Genomic DNA, 26,130 nt, shown 5'->3' with positions numbered 1-26,130 from the left:
CGCCATACCCGGGAGAGCCTGCTTAACATTTTATGAGGTATTTGTATTCAGTGGCACAAACTGGGCACAACATATTGTGTACTAAAATGTCAGATCAGTGAAAAATTGCAATTTTCACTTTGCACCACCCGCTGTGCATTAACCCGTTCATGCACCATGACGTAATAGCACATCGTGGTGCAGGGGGATGATATATGGAGCGGGCTCATGTGCTAAACTCCCGCCCCATACAATGCGGGTGTCAGCTGTGTATTACAGCTGGCACCCGGGACTAACGTACAGGAACAGCGATCGCGCTGTTACAGAAGCCTGACAATATACTAATATCTAATGATCGCTGGTTCAAGTCCCCTCAGGGGACTAATAAAATGTGTAAAAAAAGTTATATAAAGTTATAAGTAGTGAAAATAACTAAATATTTAAAGTTCAAATAAAACCCCCTTTTCCCATTTTTCCTCTAAAGTAATGTAAAAAAATAAAAAAAATAAACAAAATTGGTATTTCTGCATCTGTAAAAGTCTGAACTAGTACAATATACCATTATTTACCTCGCACAGTGAACGCCATATAAAATAAAGAATTTAAAACTCAAAAAAATCGCTTTCTTTGGTCAACTTAGCTCTCAAAGAAAAGTAATAAAAAGTGATCAAAAAGTTGTATGTACCAAAATATAGTACCAAGAAAAACTATAGCTTGTTCCGCAAAAAGATAAGCCCTCACACCTCTCAATCGACCAAAAAAATAAAAAAGTTATGGCTCTCGGAATGTGGTGAAACTATTTTTTTTAACAAATAGTGTTTTTTTTTTAAAAAGTAGTAAAATATAAAAAAAACTATAAATATTTGGTATCAACATAATCGTATTGTGCCGTGGAATAAATTTAAGTTGACATTTTTACTGCACGGTGAAAGCCATAAAAACTAAACCCAAAAAACAATAGAGGAATCACAGTTTTTTCCAATTTCAGCCTGCAAAGATTTTTTTTTCAGCTTACTCCTACATTATATGGTATTTTAAATGGTGCAAATAGAAGCTACAACTCCGCCTGCAAAAAACAAGCCCTCACACCACTCTATTGACAGAAAAATAAAAACGTTATGGCTCTTAGAATGCGAGGAGTGAAAAACTAAAATGAAAAATCAAAAAAATGGATCAGTCCAGAAAGGTTTAATTAATTTCTAATGAGAAAAAACCATTCATGACCACATGTGGGGTATTGCCGTACTCGGGAGAAATTGTTTTACAAATGTTGCACAGCTTTTTCTCCTTTATCCTTTGTGAAGATGAAAAAAAAATCAATATTTTTGTGGAAAAAATGTGATCTTTTCACGGCCTAAGTCTAATAAATTCTGCATAAGACCTGTGGGGTCTAAATGCTCACTATACCGCTAGATAGATTCCTTAACGGGTGTAGTTTCTCAAATGGGGTCACTTTTGGGGTGTTTTCACTATTTTGCTCCCTCAGGGGCTTTGCAAATCTGACATGGCACCCGCAAACCATTACAGCTAAATTTGAGCTCCAAATGCAAAATAGAGCTCCTTCCATTCTAAGCCCTGCTATAGGTCCAAACAGCAGTTTATTACCACATATGGGGTATTGCCGTAATCGGGAGAAATTGCTTTACAAATGATGGGGGCTTTATCTTCTTTATTCCTTGTAAAAATTAAAAATATCTATGTTTTTTCAGAAAAAAAGTGGATTTTCATTTTCTCTGCCTAATTCCACTAAATTCAGCAAAAACCCTGTGGGGTCAAAATGCTAACTATTCCTCTAGAAAAATTCCTTGAGGAGTGTAGTTTCCAAAATGGGGCACTTTTGGGGGGTTTTCACTGTTTTGGTTTCTCAAGGGTGTGGCAAACGCGACATGGAACTGAAAACCATTCCAGCAAATTCTGCGCTACAAAATCTAAATGGTGCTCCCTCCCTTCCGAGCCCTGCCGAGGGTTCAAACAGTAGTGTATGACCACATATAAGGTATTGGCGTAATCGGGAGAAATTGCTTAACAAATGATGGGGGCCTTTATCTTTTTTATTCCTTGTAAAAATTAAAAATGTCTTTTTTTTTCAGAAAATAAGAAGATTTTTGTTTTCTCTGCCTGATTTCACTAAATTCAGCAAAAAACCTCTGGGGTCAAAATGCTAACTAAACCCCTAGAAAAATTCCTTGAGGGGTGTAGTTTCCAAAATAGGATCACTTTTGCAGGGTTTCCACTGTTTTGGTCCCTCCAGGGTGTTGCAAACGCAACATGGTGCCACAAAAGATTCCAGCAAAATCTGCACTCCAAAATCCAAGTCGGGAGAAATTGCTTTACAAATTTTGGGGGGGGGGGGGTTTATTCTTTATTCCTTGTAAAAATTAAAAATGTCTATGTTTTTTCAGAAAAAAAAATAGATTTTAATTTTCACAGACTTATTCCAATAAATTACACATACAAATAAACTCCTACTGCAAATACAAAGAGTGAGGGGGGGGGTGCTAAATGTAATCAAGTAAAGCATACTCCCCAGGTCACAACAAGGTGAAAACCGGAGAGAAGAAAAGGAGCTTAGAAGCCATATATTAAAATATTACTTTAATGACACATAATAACAAATACACAGAAAAGTTGCTTAAAAAGGTACAAAATGGACATGAGGACACTGTTACAATTCCAGTGAACATACACGTTATGAACAGACAGCTCGTAAAAAATGGGAAGAGGTATTCAACTGCAAGTATACATAATTGTAACGTACATGGAATAAAATAGGGGATAGGAAGCACTAGTGTTTATCTCAAAAAAGGTCAGCACTAATCAATAGTAACGTGGGTATAATAAAGTGCTAATATGTGACTTGTTACAGACAACAGGTGCAACCGTCCCTCCCCTTCAGTAGTAAAGAGTCTTACCCATTAGATAGTTAGTAGCGAAGTCTGACAGCCGTGCACAGGACCCCAAAGCGCGTTTCGCATTGAGCTTTCTCAAGGGGCTTGTAGTGTCAATAGAGCTGCTGCTTTAAATAGTGTAAGCAGCAGCTGACAGAAGTGTTTGTTGATGTCCGGAGTTCTCACGGCGCACGCATTCTGCCGAAACCGGAAGTGTGGCAAGCCCCACTTCCAGCCCCAAACGCCATAGCGCACATCTAGGATCCCCGACGCGTACAGGGATCCCAGACATGCGCTGTGCGCTAAAGGGGCGGGAACGAGGCCAGGCACATGCCGGCAGAACCCACAGAAGACGTGTGCTCCTCATTGGACAGGAACAGACATGGAAAATGTAGGTAAATAAAAAATGCAGATACCAGCGCCTATCATTAACCTCATATCATAAGATTAGTTTAAAATATCGTCTAACAGAAAAGTGCCATATTACTCAAAAAATATAAATATAGGGAAGTCAATATTGCTGTGTAGCATAAGTAAAATACAGAGATATATACAAGTGTATTGAGAAATGTAAGTGAGCCAAAAGATAACAACTCATAGAGAGTAATTGCTATTTAGCTAAAACCAAAACGTGAAGAAATAATAAAAAATTATATACAAAATCAATAATAATATTATGACCAATACCGCTGTATTAGCTTGCAGGATTGGATAGGAGGCAGAATACTCTGCCAATAAAAAATAATAAATGAATAAATAAATAAATACAGGAAAGAAAAAAGTGAAATATCAGACTGTACAGAAATCGACATATAATTATAAATATATATAGTGACAACCCAATGTTTTTATCAAAAACGTATACCATAAATCATTCAAATGTGTATTTAAATTATTACAAAAATATGGAATAAAAACAATAAAAGCAATAAATATAATCTTTAAACAATTAATAATATACAATGAAAAAACATAATTTTAGGTCATTAGCAGTGGAACATATTCTAGGTAAGTATCTCTGTGCATCTTCCATAACGAGTCCAATGCGACTGTTCCAATTCATATCACGAAGAGGATATCAGAAGGTAATGTATCAAACACCTGTGTACCATAGTAAAAAGACACACAATTAAAATATAATTAAAACCAATATGGGGGTAGGGACTCTAAAGAAATGGTGCAAAGTTAAGTTATTCATTAAGACCTCCGGGTGTCATGGATCCTAATTTAATGATCCACATACATTCTTTTCGGGCCAGGACCTTCCTCAAATTGCCCCCTCTGATGCCACAGTGTACATGGTCAATTCCACGAATTTGAAGAGACTTCGGATTGCACCCATGGTACTGCTTAAAATGTTTCGGCAATGTTTTAAGCTGTTTGGGGTCACTAATGGCACTTGCTCCAATGATATCCCGAACGTGCTCCCTAGTGCGTGTTCTCAACTGTCTCGAGGTCAGTCCCACATAAATTTTAGGGCAACCACAGAGTGCATAATACACAACATGAGTAGTGCTGCATGAGATGTAATCTCTAATCTTAAAAGTACGTGTTCCATCTGTGGTTGAAAAGTCACTTGCTCTGCTGATATTAGGACAGGCGATGCAATCACCACACGGGTAGCATCCAACTCTTGGTTCTCTTGAACTAAAGGGATTCACATTTTTGGGTACATAGTGGCTCTTGGTCAAAAAATCTTTACGATTTTTGCTCCTCTTCGCTGTCATCATGGGTCTCATAGACAAACACTGTGCTAACGCAGGTTCTGATCTCAAAATTGACCAGTGTTGTCCCAGAATGGACCTAATGTTGTCCCTCTGATTATTATAGGTTGTGATAAAGCGGACATTACTGACGTTCGCCACCTGGACTTTAGTCCGCAGTAAGTTGCAGCAAGGCGTTCTTCTAGCTCTATTGTACCCTGATTTAATAATACGCGTACTATACCCTCTATCTGTAAATCTAGTTTTAAGTTCGTCAGATTGTCGTTCAAAGAGAGTATCGGTGGAGCAGATCCGCTTCGTCCTGAGAAACTGTCCAACCGGGATGGCTTTGACAGTGGCACGAGTGTGAAATTATGTAGCATGCAGCAGTGAGTTCACTGATGTGGATTTACGAAATATGTCCGTCTGGAGAAATCCATCATGATCAGCAGAAATTTGAATATCCAAAAAGTCAATTTGATGTTTATGTGACTTATAGGTCAACTTGATGTTAAGAGAATTGGAATTCAACTGCTGCATGAATTCTGCCAAACCACACTCGTACCCCTGCCAGATGAAAAGGACATCATCAATATATCGAAGCCAGCACTGCACATGTTCAGCGGCCCGAGCGCCATCCCCAAGGAAAACCTGCCTCTCCCAAAGTCCGAGAAACAGGTTTGCATAGGATGGCAGTGCCTCTGGTCTGCAGATAGAAGCGGTCCTTAAACACAAAGAAATTGTGAGTCAAAATATACTGCAACAATTCCTAAATTAAGTCACAGATTTCACCATCCCGGTTGCTGGTTCCCAAGAAGAAGCGGACCGCCTCCAAACCATCAGAGTGTCGTATACAAGTATACAAAGACTCCACGTCTGCCGTGACTAGTATCATATCCGATTCGATTTGAATTCCATCCAACCTACCCAGGACTTCCGTCGTGTCTCTAACGTATGAGGGCAATTCAGTTACCAAAGGTTTCAGATAATATTCGACAAATTTACAAATTGGCTCGCATAGGCCACCCATACCTGACACGATCGGACGTCCTGGGGGATCCACAAGGTTTTTGTGCACCTTGGGTAGGAAATAAAGCGTAGGGATCATAGGTTCGTCAGTCATAAGTCCCTCATATACTTTTTTAGGAATAATTCCCTTATCCATAGCTTTGTCAAGAATTTTAACCAATTCGGAGGAGAAAACAGATAGTGGGCTATGTGTTAATTTGGTATACGTCTGTTTGTCACGCAAATGTCTTAGAGCTTCCCTTTCGTACATAACTGCTGGCCAAACCACGATGTTCCCCCCCTTTGTCTGCTGGTTTGATTACAACATCATCCAAAAGTTGCAGATCACCAAGTGCCTTTCACGTTACAATTATGTATACTTGCAGTTGAATACCTCTTCCCATTTTTTACGAGCTCTCTGTTCATAACGTGTATGTTCACTGGAATTGTAACAGTGTCCTCATGTCCATTTTGTACCTTTTTAAGCAACTTTTCTGTGTATTTGTTATTATGTGTCATTAAAGTAATATTTTAATATATGGCTTCTAAGCTCCTTTTCTTCTCTCCGGTTTATTCCAATAAATATAGCAAAAAAGCTGTGGGGTCAAGATGCTAACTATACCACTAGATAAATTTCTCGTGGTGTGTATTTTCCAAAATGGGTCACTTTTTGGGGGTTCCAACTGTTTTGGCACCACAAGACCTCTTCAAACCTGACATGGTGCCTAAAATATATTCTAAAAAAAAGCAGGCCCCAAAATCCACTAGGTGCTCCTTTGCTTCTCACGCTTGTGTTTCAGTCCATTAGCACACTAGGGCCACGTGTGGGATATTTCTAAAAACTGCAGAATCTGGGCAATAAATAATGAGTTGCGTTTCTCTGGTAAATCCTTCTGTGTTACAGAAAAAACTGTATTACAAATGAATTTCGGCAAAAAAAATTAAATTTGTAAATTTTACCTCTACTTTGCTTTAATTTCTGTGAAACTCCTAAAGGGTTAAAAAAAACTTTCTGAAAGTGTTTATATGTAGTGTTTACCACAGCTGTAACTACTAAGCCATGAAGTTAGGCCACTAGTCCGTTACTGTATCAGACCATGTGCCCCTATATAGGCAGCATGTTTCTGAATTCTGTTTTGAATACTTTGAGGGGTGCAGTTTTTAAAATGGGGTAATTTATGGGGTCTTTCTAATATATAAGTCCCTCAAAGTCACTTTAGAACTCAAAGTAGACATATGGTAAATGTAAACTAGTAACAATTTTTTGTGGTATTACTGTCTGTTTTACAAACAGATACATTTAAATTTAGAAAAATGCACATTTTTGCACATTTTTTAAAAATTTAGGTGTTTTTCACAAATAAGTACTGAATTTATCGACCACATTTTTCCACTAACATAAAGTACAATATGTCACGAGAAAACAAACTCAAAATCACTTCGATAGGTATAAACATTCCCAGATTATCGCCACATAAAATAACACGTCAGATTTGAACAAATTGGCTTTGTCTTCAAGGCCAAAACAGGCTCAGTCCTGAATGGGTTAATATTTGCATACAGCGTACTTGATGTTGTCATTTACTCATTGTAAATTACTTGCTTTTGTCATTTATGAAAGCCTATGGAAATTGTTGAAGTGATTTGGCTTTGTAAGATGTATTTTTATTGCAGACTATAAGAAATGAAGAGGTTAAAATAAAATTGTTAAGCAATCATCCTAAAATACATGATACATTTCCTTTCTGCGTTGTTTTTTTTTTTTACTTTTCCCAGCTTTTCCTACTGACAGTAGTAGCAAGTAAGAAAGACAATCACAAAGCAGTGTGAAGAAGAAAGAGTACATATTTATATCGCTTTGTTTCTATTTTAGCACATGCTGAGCTAGAAAAGGAATCCCCTGTTTGAGCTTTCAAGCGTAATAGAGCAGATTTATTTTGAGGTGTGCAGTCTCACCTAGAATGTAGGGATATAAATACTCAACATCCTGCCTTTAAAGGCTAAAGTGCAAAAGGAAAGCATCTGCTTTGGTTTTCCATTTCAGATTACGGATGTAGCAAAGTTTATCTTAACTTGGATAACTTGCTGCAGCGTGATATCACACAAAAAAAGCCATTGCAAAAGTCAAGTTAACGTTTCTTATCACTGTGTATTTAATGCGTTAAAAGTCAAGATAAAGATGGCTACTTCTGTACTCAGTTCAAGCTCAAATGTCTTTATGTAATGTACGCCTTCACCAACAATTCTGTTTCATGCTGCCTATATAGGGGCCCATGGTCTGATACAGCTGTAGTAAACACTACATATAAACACTTGCACCATCAGCTCGGCTCTAATTCAGGCAATTTTAAACAGTTTGGCCTTATACCTACAGACTAGCCCAAAACATATATCTTCTATATTTACCTGCACTGGTGCAATACCAATTTTTTTTTCTATCTTTCTATTGTCCAATCATGTAGGGTTATAGCATGGTTAGTTTCTCCTTATTCAAGGGACCAACCTGTTGTTGGGAACCCAGCACCATTGCCTAACCCCTATGTTCATTGCCTGGAGAAATCATTTATTTAGGTTCTTCTCCAATATAAATTCTTAAGTCCAACTTTTTACATTCTGGTCCTCTACAATATCCCCCTTAGGTCAACTTATCATTACCGAATTACTCAATGAACTTTAGACTCATGTTCCTTCTTGTTCCGCATAAATTATTAGTCTTATACCACCAGTAACTATGAAAGTTCCAGCATTGAACACTATAAATTATAGAGGTGCTCACAACTATCCTGCATAAATGAATAATATAACCCGGTAATTGAAACAACAGTTATTACCTACGCCAGCAGCAACAAAAGAGTGAATATATTTATAATGTGTACTTAATAGGGTCCTGTCATGAGTAGAATGCTAGTAATAGTAGAAAGAAGATACATGCTGAGACACATGGTACTGAAGTATTCTGGATCAAAATTAGTTCTCCCTGCAAAAAATAAAAAAAACTAACAAAAAAATCCACTGACACGTAAGGCATGATAGATCACATGTCCAAAGGGTTGAGTCAGTGTCATAGTCTTAAATAAGAGTTTAGAGAAAACCATACAGGATACAGACAAGTAACACGTCAAGGTTGCTAGAAGCGTAATATGTTTTATAGTGAACATAACTCTTTCATGCTGAGAATCTCAACCTGACTGCATCAATGGGCAATATTAATGCAACATGATACTCATTTTATGTTGGTTTTGAAAGATATAGAGTTGTAATAATTTCTGAGTTGCCTACAATGAAATGTAAAATGTCAACTCCACTGTTGCTCTCTGGAGGAAAAATATGCAACATTATTTTGTATCCGCATTATTCAGAGATATTTCTAAAGATGTCAATCCATATCTCAGACATAACTGATAACCAGAGGTGTAACAAGTAAGGGTATGTGCACACGATAGCAGGCATTTACGTGTGAAAAGACAGACTGTTTTCAAGAGAAAACAGCTGCCTCGTTTCACACGTAAATGCTCCTCCTCGTAATATACGAGGCGTCTGTGACGCTCGTAAATCTTGAGCTGCTGTAAAAAATTTCTACACATAGGAGTTAATATTTTTTTGTTCTAGGAAATTATCTAAGCCTTTTTTAAAGCCATCTACTGTCCCTGCTGTGACCAGCTCCTGCGGTAGGCTATTCCATAAATTCACCGTTCTCACAGTAAAGAAGGCTTGTCGCCTCTGCAGGTTGAACCTTTTTTTCTCCAGACGGAGGGAGTGCCCCCTTGTTTTTTGTTCCATAGCTCACTTCAATTATACCTGGTGTCATGATCTGTGGGTATGTGGACTCACTGGGCCGTACCGCCGTAGCGGGATAGGAGCTGGCCACACAGTGTACCAAGTAAAGTCTATAGTCCGAGTAAGGGTACCTGTGGTAGTTCAGACAGTAGAGATGGTTAGGCTCGGATGGGACCTTGGCAGCAGACATCAGGCATGAAGTAACACAGCAGACGTGATAGGTGGCACAACACGACTCTATCTCTCAAAGGTACAGGAAAAAGGTAGCACGGGATACAGGATACAGGTAGCAGGAACGGGAACACTGGGAACTGGAAAACACTAAGGGACCATTTGCAAGACTAACACGGGTAAACACAACAACGCTCAGGCAATGAGTGAAGGGGCAGGGCCCTTCTAATAGTTCAGGGTGATTAAATAATTCTAAACATTTGTGCGCGCTGGCGCTTTAAGGCTGGTACTGAGCTCGCGCGCACACCCTAGTGGTCAGTGCAGGCTAGAACGGCTGCATGTGCTGGCATCTCCGGGAAGGAAGGCGTCGACAGAATGAGAGGAGTTTGCGGTCTACGGCCACGGACGTTACACCTAGTCATCACTAACTGCAAAGGCGTAGCTAGGTTCTCCGCAGATTCTGTTTTACGCCCCCCCCCTCAGCTTCTTTCCCGACATCTCCTTCCCCCTCACCATGTTTGTTTTCTCTACCAATCAATGAGGTGTAATTTTTTTTCCACATGTTTTTTTATGTAACTCCAGCATAAAACCATTTGTACATTTTACAAGCAATATAGTTATATAAGGGCGCTACCATAACAATTGATTACAAGAACATAAATTAAAGAGGTCAGTGCCTGACTAAAACAGATTGCATAACTGAGGCTAATGAGACTACATGGTGACCTAATGAACAGCCTCCTCTTGTAGATAGTGCCAACAGCCCCCTGTAGATAGTGCTACCCCCTTGTAGATACTGCCACACAGCCCCCCCCCCTTTGTAGACAGTGCCACACAGCCGCCCTTTAGATATTGCTACACTCCCCAGTAGATAGTACCACACACCCCTTGTAGATAAAGCCACACTGCCCTCGCTTGTAAATAGTGCCACACACCAATGGTAGATAGTGTTACACCCCCCTTGTAGATAAAGCAACACAGGCCCCTCCTGTAATTAGTGCCACACAGCCCCCTCTTGTAGATAGTGCCGCACAGCCCTCCTTTAGATAGTGGCACACAGCCCCAATTGTAGATAGTGATACACAGCCTCCTCTTATAGATAGGACACAAAGCCCCCAAACAAATTTAAAAAACTTGTAATCACCTCCCACGAAGAATGGAGCAGCTCCACAGCCTCCTCAGAAGGCTATGAGACAGAATCCTTCTGATCCATTGACGTTATCATGCCGGCCTGCACAGGGATCCTTTCCTAGCGCCTTAGTAATTGGCAGATCAGGGAGCTAGCTCCTTGCTCCGCCATAGTATTCAATTGTATCTGCGTCCTAAGGACGCAGATACAATTGAATGTTGCAGTCACCTAGAGCCCAGAATGTCCAATGCAGACGACGCCACCAGGAATGATGGGGCCCCGTTCTACTCAGCACATTATGAGCCAGGCGTCACCTTCCCCCTAGCTACACCACTGACTCACTGCACCTTACCTCTGTATGAAGATAGGCCCCCTTAGTTGCTGGGCCGTATAGCAGCAACTTTGTTTGCTTCCCTGGTAATTGCGCCCATGTATGAGACATTGCTGCTGATGTAAGCCAGAATATTTCTCAGGGGATCAATTGATTAATGATTAGGCGATTAATGATTGATATAGAATAATAAGGAGGATAATGTAATCATTTGTCTATATTAATTATAAGCAAATATGATATTTGCAGCACAGCATTAAGATTTTACATTTGTCCATGTTACATGAAAACATATAGTATATACAACATTTTATATTTAATGGGAAATTGGTAAAAACATAGTTTCCTATCGGAATTCTCACCTGTAAAAATAATGCATGATGCCAATGTTGTCTTTAAAGAGGCTCTGTCACCAGATTATAAGTGCCCTATCTACTACATAATCTGATCATCGCTGTAACGTAGATGACAACAGTGGTTTTTATTTTGAAAAACGATAATTTTTGAGCAAGTTATAAACAATTTTAGATTTATGCTAATTGGTTCTTAATGACCAAACTGGGCGTGTTTTTACTTTTGACCAAGTGGGCGTTGTGAAGAGAAGTGTATGACGCTGACCAATCAGCGACCAATCTGCGTCATACACTTCTTATTGTTCCAGCCCAGCTTCTTTCACTGCACATTGTAACAATGGGCTGGAACAATGAGAAGAGTATGACGCTGATTGGTCACTGATTTGTCAGCGTCATACACGTCTTTTCACAACGCCCAGTTGGTAAAAAGTAAAAACACGCCCCGTTGGTCATTAAGAAACGAATTAGCATAAATCTAAAATTGCTAAAAAATGATAGTTTTTCAAAATAAAAACCACTGTTGTTATCTACATTACAGCGCTGATCACATTATGTAGGAGATAGGGCACTTATAATGTGGTGACAGAGCCTCTTTATATAATAATAAAATATTGAGCAGAATATGCCCAGGCATTTTCATAATAACAATCTAAGTGTGTACACGGGGACAACTGCAAATCTGCATAGTCTTGTGTATTCTGCATTTTGTCAATGAATCTCATCAAGGTGGCAACTTTTTCTGTAGATGGTGTATGGCTATTGCCAACCTGTTAGCTTTGCCCCTCCTCTTAGTTGGCTGGAGTTTGAGCACTGCCTGTAACATGCATGCTGTATGTGTGGACACGTGTGCAACTTCTTTTGTGTCTTTTCCTGTGGCTTAGACCTACATATGTGGTTCTTCAGCTCATAGTTTGTAATTATCTTTTTAACTATAGCTTGTGCTAGATCAGGGTTGGGGAACGTCCGGCCCGCGGGATCATTTAGTCCGGCTCGACCTCACTCTGACCGCCGCTGCCGCCATGTCATTCCCTCCTTGGCTCGGTCCGCCCGGCCTACTTAGGGCATGACCACACGTGGCGGATTTCCTCCGCAACTGTCCGCATCAATGCCGCACAGAATCTGCGTTGCAGATTCTGCTGCGGATCTGCACAAAATGTGCAGTAAATTGATGCGGACTAGCTGCTGCGGACTGCGGGAAAAGTGCTTCCCTTCTCCCTATCAGTGCAGGATAGAGAGAAGGGACAGCACTTTCCCTAGTGAAAGTAAACGAATTTCATACTTACCGGCCGTTGTCTTGGTGACGCGTCCCTCTTTCGGCATCCAGCCCGACCTCCCTGGATGACGCGGCAGTCCATGTGACCGCTGCAGCCTGTTATTGGCCTGTGATTGGCTGCAGCCGTCACTTAGACTGAAACGTCATCCTGGGAAGCCGGACTGGAGACAGAAGCAGGGAGTTCTCGGTAAGTATGAACTTATATTTTTTTACAGGTTGCTGTATATTGTGATCGGTAGTCACTGTCCAGGGTGCAGAAACAGTTACTGCCGATCGCTTAACTCTTTCAGCACCCTGGACAGTGACTATTTACTGACGTCTCCTAGCAACGCTCCCGTCATTACGGGAGCCCCATTGACTTCCTCAGTCTGGCTGTAGACCTAGAAATACATAGGTCCAGCCAGAATGAAGAAATGTCAAGTTAAAAAAGCAAGACGGATCCGCAGCACACATAACATGTGCATGACAGCTGCGGACTTCATTGCGGAAATTAGAATCTCCATTGAAGTCAATGGAGAAATTCCGCCATGAGTCCGCCACTGCTCCGCAACAGACAGAGCATGCTGCGGACACCAAATTCCGCTCCGCAGCCTATGCTCCGCAGCGGAATTTTACGCCTCGTCTAAACGAACACTGCTAAATTAAAGTGTAAGTCAATGGACAAACGGCTCCGCTGCGGATTAACGCTGCGGAGTGTCCGCAGCGGAATTTTAGTGAAATTCCGCCACGTGTGAACCCAGCCTTACTCGAAGTGAGGTGCAGTGACTTAAAGGAGCTTTTTCATCAAGGACATTTATGATATAACTACAGGATATGTCATAAATGTCCGATAGATGCGGGTCCCACCTCCCGCCTATCTCTAGAACATTGCCTATAAACACTGTTCTACTTCTTTGTGTTGTGGCTGAAGCATGTGATTTCCGACCATGAATTACGGAAACATTGTAACTCGCTGAGCTACGCTTTTTCCGTAAGTCCCATAGAACTGAATAGTAGTTACGGAAACAGCGTAGCTCGCATGCTACGCTGCTTCCGTAACTGCCATTCACTACTATGGGAGTTACGGAAACAGCGCTATTGATTTTGTCAAAACGACGGAACCCTGTCACAATGGTGATAGACGGAAACCATTAGCTAGGTTTCCGCCACCATTGAGCTCAATGGTGAGGGAAACGGAAGCTGAGGTTTCCGTTTGCCTTTCCACTGGGGGGGTTAACCCGACGGAATCCTCCACTATAACCCCTCAGCGGAAAGCGATGGTGATGTGAACACAGCCTAAAGTGTGTTTGCTTTCACAGGTATGTTTCTTTTTTCAAATCTGTGTTCATTACCGCTTACTGCTGCCCTTCATTGCACCAATATACAACTTTGTGTTAAGTAAGTGCAATAAAAATGTGACCCTTATTTCTTTGCATTATTATTATTCGTATTATTATTATTATTATTATGCTCTTATTTCTTCAATAATGTGGACAGCAGGTAATAGTAGTAATACATAGGAAAATTGTAAGTAAGTAAAATGTAGCCCAAGTTGTAGGACATCTTTCCTTTTGATAAAAGCAAAAAAAAAAAAAGTGGATCTTTCCAGTTGTACTACTTTGCATTGAATGTACTGGTCACGCCACACCCTTAAATAATAATAATTAGCATCAGAATTATGGCAATGACACAATTACGGAACTGTACAAGTCTGATTTAGTCATTCCCATAGGCATTAAATGGAGCAGCAACGCGCATACTCGACCACTGCTCCATTCGATGTACTCCTCACTGCGGTCAAGCAGTGAGTAGGAACGTGGCTTTGGGACCCCCGATCTCATAAAGGTTGGGAGTCCCAGCATAGGAGCCCCCAGTAATCAGAAAAGGATCACCTGTTCTGTGGATAGGTGACAATTTATTATTCTGGGAAAACCCCTTTAAGTGAGCGTGTAACACATAACAAAATAATCAAAATGATAGTAATAATAATAAAAAAAAAAATAAGTTAGTATACAGAGACACATATTTTCATAAAGTAGGTTTGCTTTTTGCTAGTGACAAGCAGAAAAGTGAACCCTTATTCTGTTGCATATATATGGTTTTAATGCTGGGATCACAGCCAAAGTCTATTATATTCAGTCAGTATTGCACACTCTAGATTTCGATTTATCTCACTCCATGATTATGCCAACCTTTGGAGTAATGTCCATGCTCTTCAATCACCTTTGCAGATCATGTGTAAAGTTAAATATACAACTTTACCTCCCACTGACTCAAAAATTAGCTTGCGTAAGTTTTATCTTTGTGTACCATCTGTCCAGGTAAAAGAACAACCATATTTAACTTAAACTGAGAGGGTTCGAAATATAAATACAATATTGGAAAGAAAGTATGGGAGACATTTTGTTCTCTCTGGCACATCAGACAAATTCTAAACCTTGTTTACCATGATATAGTATTATGGGAACATCTCTGTAAAAAGAGATCATAAGAAAATAATGAATTAGATAATTGAGAGTGTTTAAAGAACCACTGTACAAGTTTATGACCAATCTTTCAAAAATAACATCTGCCTTGGTGTTATTGTGGTTAACACTATTACAGAATTAGTCAGTACCTGCTCATTGGTTCTGAGCTGTTAAAACCAATTATAGTGTTCTGGAATGAAACTGTAACTTGTATCTGCTATGAGCCATTTCACACTAATTTAATTGCACCCTACGGTGCACAATAGCATCACTGTTTATTACAGCATTAGTAGGTAAGCATGAAGAAAATATCAATATAGTACACTGGAGAAGGTAAACTAGAAGAAGCTGTGGTCAGTATGAGTGGAAAACATTTAATGATTTGTCCGGGGAAAATATATATATTTTTTCGAAGCTTATTTGATTTATACAGAATAAAACAGTGTTTTGGAACCACTCTCATCAATTTAATATAATTTTGTTGTATTTTATGTTGTCTTGCAGTGAGGTGTTGGCTATATTACACAGCCGTCACCCGCTAAGTATGGAGCGAGCTCGGCCTGTGAGCCAGCTCCATACTTCCCCTTAACGGCTGCCACGTACATATATGTGGAATATCGCTAAGGGGTTAATTTCCCTTGTGTTTGGACTGCAAAGAAACTGAACACAACTGCCCGGTTTCCCCAGAGATTGCAAATGATCGCTGGGGACACAAGAAGGGCAAAACTTTGTGATCTGCTTATTGTCATGGGACCCTTATAACAAGTAGAGATTGTCCAAAGTGGACAGCCGTTTAAGTGTTTTACATTATGGTAACCCAGGGTCACCACTAGGAGGTAATAAACACATTCAGTCCTATACAGATCAATAGAAGCTTCACACAAGCCTCCTATTGACCTTATAAAAATGTTAAATATGGAAAAATTGCAATAGCAGCAAGGGCCTCCGAAATGTTAACAATATAGCTAGGAGAACGGAACATTAAAGAACTGTAGGAAGAGAATGGAACTGAATCCCCATGAAGGACCATATTAAGAAAATGGTTAAAGCAGACATTGAGTGGTTAGTAGAAAAGCTGTATGCTTGCATGGCTGAGCTATTTTGTCTGGCAAAATGATGGACACCATGATGGAAACCCGACAGAGTCAATTAAAGTCAATGGGTTCCCATTGGAAAAAATCAAACACAGATATGAACCTTTCATTGTTCTTCCTATCATCTTGTCTATCCAATACAAAAAGAAAATGCTCTCTTCTAAAAACAGAAAAATATTGTGAAATGCCACACAGTAGTATAAAAATATGACATTAGAAGTAATGTATTGTTATAGTTAAACTATGTTTGATCAGCCAGCAATATTCATTGAAATCTAAGTAAGTTTGTGTAAGTAATCAGCCGATGTGGTCCTAAATAGAATCTAGAAATCATTTATTTCAATCTTTTTACTAGACTTCATTATGTTGTTGATATTTCTCTCAAAAATCAAACAATTAGGGAAATAGCCTAATTTCACAGATTTAATTTACTCCTATAAGCTGTGTACTTTGTGAACATCTGATATGCATTGGAAACATGTTGTTTAATATATCACATTTTAGTAATATTACAAGGTATTAGTCTACATTATAATGAACACAGTGTTCTAGCTTTTCAAGGCTTTTACTCTTGAAACGGATATGACTCAGTCATGAGAACAAAAAGATTAGAGTTTCACCGGAAAGATCTCCTTTTGTTTCTATTAGAAATAAAAAATTGCCATTCACAATAAAATAAAAATTACTGTGGCAAAATCTTATATATTTTTTTTTATTATATGTTTGGAACATATTAGGCATTCAGTTACTTCACATATTCAAATTCTTATATTTTTTTAAGATTTTACTGGCTTGTTTTAACATAATTTATCTGTTGTTGGATAATATTATTCTGTTCTTTCTTTTACTTCTATATTGCTCTGTGAATAAAATTTTGAATAAAATTTTTGAATGTGGGAAAAGCGTGCAGTAATATAAAATATTATGTGTGTGTAACTATTTTAAGGCCCCTGCACATGCTGCAGATTATGCTGCAGAAATTTTTGCGACTCAAAATCAGTTTTATTTATCTGAATGGGGTTGTTTCTGCAGCAAGCACAAAATCTGAAACAAAATCTGGCGCATGTGCAGGGGACTTAACAATTAGGACAGTTTGAAATATTGGTAAATATATAGATACTTTTGGCAAGAATTTCTTGGGAGTGCATCATTAAAGCTAGGAATGGGTTTACACAACATTTGGGGTCAATGTTTGCTGTCAATCCTGTGCTGCTGGGTCTGCCTTGGCTTCGACTACATGCCCCAGTCCTGGACTGGAATTCTGGAGAGGTTCTCCAGTGGGGTCCCGGGTGTCTCAACCCTTGCCTGGTACAGATTCATTCAGCTCAGCCTCCTCTGTCTCAGTCCTTGGCAGGATTGCCTGGTCATTATTCTGCATTTTTGGATGTCTTCAGCAAGAAAGAGGCGGAGTCGCTGCCCCCACACCGGGTGTATGACTGTCCTATCGCCCTAGTTCCTAGTGCATCTCTTCCCCGTGGTAGGTTATATCCTCTCTCCCTGTCCATGTCCGCCTATGTTAAGGAGAGCTTGGAGAGGGGCTTCATACAGAAGTCTTCCTCCCCGGCAGGAGCCGGGTTCTTCTTCGTAAAGAAAAAGGATGGTTCTCTGTGTCCTTGCATCGACTATCAGGGTCTCAACCAGATCACGGTAAAAAATAGGTATCCGTTGCCTTTGATTTCTGAACTGTTTGATCGCAAATGCGGAGCCAAGATTTTTTCAAAGCTAGACCTGCGTGGGGCGTAGAACCAAATCTGGATTCGCCAGGGTGAGGAATGGAAGACGGCATTTAACACCCGTGACGGACAATATGAATATCTAGTAATGCCCTTCGGTCTGTATAATGCTCCTGCGATCTACCAAGAGTTTGTCAATAACACCTTCCGTGACCTCCTCTATGTATGTGTTGTGGTATATCCTGATTTTTTCTCCAAATCCAATGACTCATCGGAGACATGTTCGGCAAGTTTTGTTACGGTTAAGGGAGAATCGTCTGTATGGCAAGTTGGAGAAGTGCGTGTTTGAGAAAGATGCTCTACCCTTCCTGGGCTACATCATCTCGAATCAAGGTCTCAAGATGGATCCTGAAAAGGTAAAGGCCATTCTGGAATGGCCACTCCCTCAAGGCTTGAGGTCCATACAGCGCTTCTTGGGATTGGCCAATTTCTACAGACAGTTCATTCCAAACTTTTCCTCGCTGACATCTCCTATCTCTAACCTCACCAAGAAAGGCATGAACGCCAAGGTGTGAACTCCAGAAGTGGAAGCCACATTTAATAGCCTGAAGAGTGCCTTCACGTCAGCCTCTATCTTCCATCATCCAGATGTTTCTCGACCGTTCTCGTTGGAGGTGGATGCCTCCTCTGTCGGTGCTGGTGTACTCCTGTTCCAGAGTAGTTCAAACGGCAAGTCAATGGTATGTGGCTATTACTCCAAGCTCTTCTCTTCCGCAGAACGCAACTACTCGATTGGGGATTGGGAGTTACTGGCCATCAAATTGGCTCTGGAGGAGTGGAGACATCTTTTAGAGGGCGCAGTTCATCCCATCTTGATATTCACGTATCACAAGAACCTCACATATCTCCAGAAGGCCCAATGACTGAATCCCCGTCAGGCCAGGTGGTCGCAGTTCTTTGCCTGGTTCCAGTTTGCGCTCCACTACCGGCCAAATGTGAGGGACGATGCCTTGTCCAGGTTGTTCGAGACAGAGGACACTATGGAGTCTCCACAGAATATTATTAATCCGTCCTCAATCATCCCTGTCAAACCTCTGCAAGTTAGAGACATTCCCCCGGGGAGGACTTTTGTGCGTATGGCAGACAGAAGAAGAATCCTCCGCTGGGGACACAGTTCCAAACTGGCAGGTCACGCGGGTGTCCGCAAGACCCGAGACTTGATCGCTCATCAGTTCTGGTGGCCCACGCTGCCCAAACACATTACGGACTTTGTCTCCTCCTGCACGGTGTGCGCAGCAAATAAAGTTGCCCACTCCAAACCGGCAGGCCTGCTCCAGCCGCTGCCTGTGCCCGATCACCCTAGCAACATATTGCTATGGACTTTGTCACAGACCTTCCTCCCTCTGCGGGATGCAGTGTGGTCTGGGTGTTGGTGGACCGATTTTCGAAGATGGCTCACTTCGTTCCGCTGACCGCTCTACCTTCTGCATCTCGACTGGCCACCTTTTTCATCCAACACATCTTTCACCTGCACGGCTTGCCTAGGCATATTATGTCTGATCGGGGGGGTTCAGTTCACCTCAATGTTCTGGAGAGCCCTCTGCGGACTCCTCGGTGTGAAGTTGGACTTTTCCTCGGCCTACCATCCTCAGCCCAATGGTCAAGTCGAGAGGATCAACCAAATCATGGAGAACTACCTACGACACTTCATCTCCAAGCAGCATGATGACTGGGTGCAGCTTCTTTCTTGGGCCTAGTTCTTGTATAATAATCATACTAGCGAGTCCACAAGTAATACACCATTCTTCATAGTTTACAGCCAAAACCCATGTCTCCCTCTTCCGGTGTCCGTTATGTCTGAAGTGCCCGCAGCTGATTCTGCTTTTAGGGACTTCCTGCGGATCTGGCAGCAGACCCAATCCTCCATTCTGCTGGCGGTGGACCACATGAAACGTAAGGCAGACACAAGGAGAAGAGAACCTCCCCAGTTTTCTCCAGGTACCAAGGTCTGGCTGTCCCCCAGAAATATCCGGCTGAGGGTGCAATCTTTCAAGTTTGCTCCCAGGTTCCTCGGACCCTTCGAGATCTTGCAACTAAATAACCCACTCTCCTACAAGCTTCGGCTGCCTCCTGCCCTCCGGATCCCCAACTCCTTTCCGTTTCTCTCCTGAAACTTGTGGTCCTGAACTGCTACTCTAAGACTCTTAGCCCTGCAGTTGCCCCAGCGGTACTTCCGAGATATTTGAGGTTAAGGAGATCCTGAACTCCAAAAAAGTAAGAGGAAGAACATTTTATTTAGTAGATTGGAGAGGGTTTGGTCCAGAAGAGAGGTCCTGGGAGCCAGAAGAGAATCTCAACGCTCCTACCCTCATTAAGAATTTTCTCTCTCGTTCTGGTCCCAAGAGGAGGGGGCATAAGAGGGGGGATACTGTAACGTCTGTGGTCGCTGACCTCGAACTACTTCCATCCGGTCTATGCCTTTCTCTCCAGAGATGTCTGCACATGTAGCCATCCCGTTCCACAGTGACCACCAGGGCGAGCTCGCGAGCTCAGTCAGCCTTGGTGCGCACACTGGTGTGAAATTGAGCTGATTGCTTCCAGAGCACCCTGAACTATAAGAAGGGCTTTGAACCTTCCTATCTTGCCTGAGCCTTGTCGTTATCCTAGTATGTCTATGCAAATGGTCTCCTAAGTTTTTCCAGTTCCCAGGGTTTCCCGTTCCTGCTATCTGTAACCTGTATCCTGCGCTATCCTGGTCAAGTGCCGTGTTGAGCTGAAGTCGTGCTGTGCTGTGTTCCACACCTGGCACCTGCCTGCTGCCTGGTCCCAGCCGAGCCTGTCTTGCTACTGTCTGAGCTACCACAGGTACACTATAAGAACTATAGACTGTGACCTGTGTCCTGTTGGCCAGCTGCAATACCGTCAAGGTGGTACAGCCCAGTGGGTGCACATACCCAACGTGACACATCTCCTCTCTTCAGACTATGCAGATATGTATTCTTTAACTATCACACTCATAGTATGATATGGTAAAGGTTTCATTGTAATAATAGTTTATTTATGTAATAAATTACTACAGTTACTTACAATTACCAAGCTTCCAGTTAGTAGATGAGTATTATTTTTGTATGTAGCATGTATTTTAAATTACTATATTATAGTTTATAAAACTGTAAAATATATATATATTTTTTTTCACTTAACACCAATCCTTAAATTGATACCACTTAACAATGGTTACATAATAATTACATAAAATACCCAATTATTATTAATGGATAAAGCATATGGACACACTTAATTAAAAAATAAATACATTTACTGCTTTGAAATACTAAAAAGTAGAACAGAGAGAACTCTCTTAAGGTACTAAAGCAATTCAGCGGGGGCCCGTAATAGTAAAAGAATTGCTGACTTGCCGCTGTATGATAGGTATTAAGACCACCATTTATACATCTATAATGTTGCTCATAGCTGGAGAGTTCCAGACAGACTCTTTGAATGAACAGGGCAGGAGATACCACCAGATGAAATTGTCTGCTGAGCAAGACTGTTCTGTATGGGCACTCACACTGTTTGAGAATCAATAAAACCAAGATAAACATTAGCTAGAGTTGTTACAGTAGTAAACTTTCTTTCTGGACACTTTTCTATTTTAAAGATAAAAAAGGAAGCACATTCTTTGTTAGAGCTTGTAACATTAAAGCTGGATATACACTTGAGTTGTATGTTTATTTCAATTGGTAAGGGGGAATAAGCCGCTGCCAGACACCTCTCTGGAATTCAACATGCCAATCCCTCTTTCCCCCCACATCTGCAATCAGGGAATAATCAGGAGGCCACCATACAGATAAAATTGTCAACAGATCACAGCACAATCAGCATGTTCAACTGACTTTTATCTCAAGTGTATGTCCAGTTTAAGTATATCTCAGTATATCCCATTCTTTATATTAGGTTTATAACATAATACTTTATATAACGCACACTTGTTTCAGATCGCACCATTTGCGACTGCTGCATGAATCTGCCACAAACTGCAACTACTGATGTCAACCTGTCGTTGTTACTTTCCACTTCTTTTTTCACATCTCTGTAAGTTGAAGAGAAGCTGATTCATTTCTGCTGGAATGATAATTGTCGAAAAGCAACTGTGAAGAGTTTTGGATAATAGGAAAGTTTAGTGCAAGTTTAAAACATGCAGAGGGGGTGATTCTAGATCATCATCCCTATATCTGAGTGCACTTCTGCTCCAGTAATTTTTCGGGTGCAATATCCTGGTACTTTGATGCTGGCACCAGCGGTATTTGGTAAGTACAGTTTAGTTTCTAAGCATTGTGGTAGCTGGTAAAAGGGAGACCAGCTTGCAGAAATTGTTTCTTTTAAGTTTGTGCCATATTTATATTTCATTAAGTCTTGTTTACTATGTGTCCGATCTATTTTTAAGGAATAAACTTACATTTCAATCTCTGTAAATAACAAATTATTTCCATTTCACTTGAATACTGTGAAATTTCAGGCTAAGAGCAAGCCCCACGTTTGTTAATGCTTCTATTGCTTTTATTATATTTTATTCAAGTTGACATATTTTATGTTTCCAAAATGGAAAGCTTCTTGCGTTTTCTTGTAATTGACTTTTGAGAGTACACATGCAATGCAGATTTTTGTTGTGCTCAAATAATTACAGTATCTTTCAATGATAAGAGCTCTTCACGCTGCAGGTTTTTGACATTTACCATCTGTCTGCCATTGTTTTGCAACCTATTGTATTTTAAATTTCTCTTTTATAAACCTTGGATGTTCTGTAAAGAGACTGCAGAGTGCCTTTCTTGTATGCGTATCAGCTTTTTTTAAGCTTTGGGTATTTTACAATTGCCATCTGTCCCCAACTCTCTTCTGTGATTTTTATTTCTTTTTATATATTGGCTAAATGCAGTTTCTCACAAAAACTAGGGAGAATGTTCTAAACTTTAGTATCACCTGAATAATTTAAAACATCATTGATTCTTAATAGCTTTATCTTTAAGACAGATAGATAGATAGATAGATAGATAGATAGATAGATAGATAGATAGATAGATAGAAAATAGATGAAAATACGGGGGCTGAACGCCTCCAAACATCTGCCCATTGATTTCAATGGGAAAACGGCGTTCCGTTCCCACGAGGCATTTTTTACGCGGCTGTTTTTAAAAATGGCGTGTAAAAATATGCCCGTAAAAAAGAAGTGCATGTCACTTCTTGAGCTGTTTTTGGGGACGTTTTTCATTGGGTCAATAGAAAAACAACTCCAAAAATGGCCATAAAAACACATCAAAAAATACTTGATGCATAAAAAACGGCTGAAATTCAGAGGCTGTTTCCACTTGAAAACAGCTTCGTATTTTACAGCCGTTTTTTGTTTAGCATGTGAGCATACCCTAAGTCTGGATTGACACACACTTTTTAATCACTTTTTGGCAGCGTTTATTGCAGCCTTTTTTTTTTAGCTTATTTATGTTACAAAACGCTGCAGACAGCTTTTACCTAAATGCTAAATGTATGAGAGAGCCTACATACACAGTATCCGACAAATGACAACATCTGCATAGAGTTTGAATGCTCTCCCCGTGTTTGCGTGAGTTTCCGCCGAGTACGCAGGTCCCCCCACGGGATGCAGGATACAGGTAGCAGGAACGGGAACACTGGGAACTGGGAAACACTTAAGTGACCATTTGCAGAGACGAACATAGGTAAACGACAACAACGCTTAGGCAATGCAGAAAGGGGAAGGGCCCTTCTTATAGTCCAGGGTGCTCATGGGCTAATTTGGTAACAAATTCAGGTGCGCGCTGACCCTATATGACTGGGTACGAGCGTGCGCGCGCACCCTGCGGGACACAGCAGAGAGAAGCAGAAGTGAACGCTGGCGTCTGCTGAGGAGGAGATGTGGACCAGCGCTCACAGATCATGGCTGCGGCCGTCAGGAGGTGAGTGGTCCTGACGGCCAACGGCAATGGGTGTTACACTGCATGAAGTTTGCATGTGCTACCTGTGTTTGCGTTTCTGATGTATATTGCTCTATGTAGAAATCAAATATGTTATGGTGCTGGGGGCTTTCTAAAGTATTTGCATTGACCACTGCAAAATATTTTTTAAGATTGATCATTTCAAATAATGTTTTTTTTTTTTTTCTTTACTAAGGTGTGTTAGAAACAAACAAGAACACTTAACTGTTACACTAAGGCTGGGTTCACACGAGCACATTAACGTCCGTAATGGACGGACGTATTTCGGCCGGAAGTCCCGGACCGAACTCAGTGCAGGGATCCGGGCTCCTAGCATCATAGTTATGTACGATGCTAGGAGTCCCTGCCTCTCTGCAGGACTACTGTCCCGTACTGTAATCATGTTTTCAGTACGGGACAGTTTTTCCACGGAGAGGCAGGGACTCCTAGCGTCGTACATAACTATGATGCTAGGAGCCCGGCTCCCTGCACTGAGTTCGGTCCGGGACTTCCGGCCGAAATACGTCCGTCCATTACGGACGTTAATGTGCTCGTGTGAACCCAGCCTAAGCAATAAAATCTCTATATGTTTTTCTTTCCAAATTGCTCCCATATTACTTAAGTTTATAGCCTATACTGCACATTTACATCTAAATATGTTTCCTTATGAAAACAGCTCTTGTTATCCGTGATATATTCAACTAGAATGAAGATATGAAAAAAATACAACATACTATAATTATAGCATTGTGAGAAACTAGACATGGACCGCACAATCCACAGTATATACGTTGATCTGAGCCGCTAGGCATAATTTGGAAACATGAACATGAGGTTCTTTGTAAACATTTTGATCAAACTGTATAAGCCCACTTGCCACTTCACGGCGACCTCTTTAAAGTGGGTCCCTACTCTAGCGGTTGCAGCACCGCATGGCGGCTACCACCACCGCAGCACCACTCCTGCAGAGGGAGCAACCCAGCGGCCCAAAAGCACCCATGCCTTCAGACCGTGCCAAGCCTCCTTGGCTCTGGGCCACGTCCCCCCACAAGTGCAGCACTACAGCAACAGACACCACCATACAGCACCACAACATGTGAACAGATGGAATGAGCTCACCTTGCCATGCGCCCCCAGTGGCCAACTGAGAGCACAAGCAAGAGCAGGAACACTTATGAGGTCATTCTGGAATTAAAATCAGCTGGGTATTTTTTCAAATGCGTGGAGTGCTGGTACCAAGTAAAACAAAGGAAATGAGGAGGATAGACTATACAATATCAGCATTGTGAGAAACTAGACATGGACCGCACAATCCACAGTATATACGTTGATCTGAGCCGCTAGGCATAATTTAGAAACATGAACATGAGGTTCTTTGTAAACATTTTGATCAAACTGTATAAGCCCACTTGCCACTTCACGGCGACCTCTTTAAAGTGGGTCCCTACTCTAGCGGTTGCAGCACCGCATGGCGGCTACCACCACCGCAGCACCACTCCTGCAGAGGGAGCAACCCAGCGGCCCAAAAGCACCCATGCCTTCAGACCGTGCCAAGCCTCCTTGGCTCTGGGCCACGTCCCCCCACAAGTGCAGCACTACAGCAACAGACACCACCATACAGCACCACAACATGTGAACAGATGGAATGAGCTCACCTTGCCATGCGCCCCCAGTGGCCAACTGAGAGCACAAGCAAGAGCAGGAACACTTATGAGGTCATTCTGGAATTAAAATCAGCTGGGTATTTTTTCAAATGCGTGGAGTGCTGGTACCAAGTAAAACAAAGGAAATGAGGAGGATAGACTATACAATATCAGCATTGTGAGAAACTAGACATGGACCGCACAATCCACAGTATATACGTTGATCTGAGCCGCTAGGCATAATTTAGAAACATGAACATGAGGTTCTTTGTAAACATTTTGATCAAACTGTATAAGCCCACTTGCCACTTCACGGCGACCTCTTTAAAGTGGGTCCCTACTCTAGCGGTTGCAGCACCGCATGGCGGCTACCACCACCGCAGCACCACTCCTGCAGAGGGAGCAACCCAGCGGCCCAAAAGCACCCATGCCTTCAGACCGTGCCAAGCCTCCTTGGCTCTGGGCCACGTCCCCCCACAAGTGCAGCACTACAGCAACAGACACCACCATACAGCACCACAACATGTGGACAGATGGAATGAGCTCACCTTGCCATGCGCCCCCAGTGGCCAACTGAGAGCACAAGCAAGAGCAGGAACACTTATGAGGTCATTCTGGAATTAAAATCAGCTGGGTATTTTTTCAAATGCGTGGAGTGCTGGTACCAAGTAAAA

The 26,130-nt window shown here is 41.3% G+C and overlaps 1 protein-coding gene across 2 annotated transcripts in view; it reads left to right on the top strand.

Annotated features, from left to right (window-relative positions):
- Positions 1-26,130, top strand: part of GRM8 (glutamate metabotropic receptor 8) — a 1,038,560-nt gene that overhangs the window by 797,516 nt on the left and 214,914 nt on the right. The gene's annotated exons all lie outside the window — the stretch shown is intronic.

This window comes from Rhinoderma darwinii, chromosome 3, assembly GCF_050947455.1.
Source record: "Rhinoderma darwinii isolate aRhiDar2 chromosome 3, aRhiDar2.hap1, whole genome shotgun sequence".
Lineage (NCBI taxonomy): Eukaryota > Metazoa > Chordata > Amphibia > Anura > Rhinodermatidae > Rhinoderma > Rhinoderma darwinii.
Note: the sequence above shows the minus strand (reverse complement) of the source record. Positions and strands in the feature narration are given on the sequence as shown.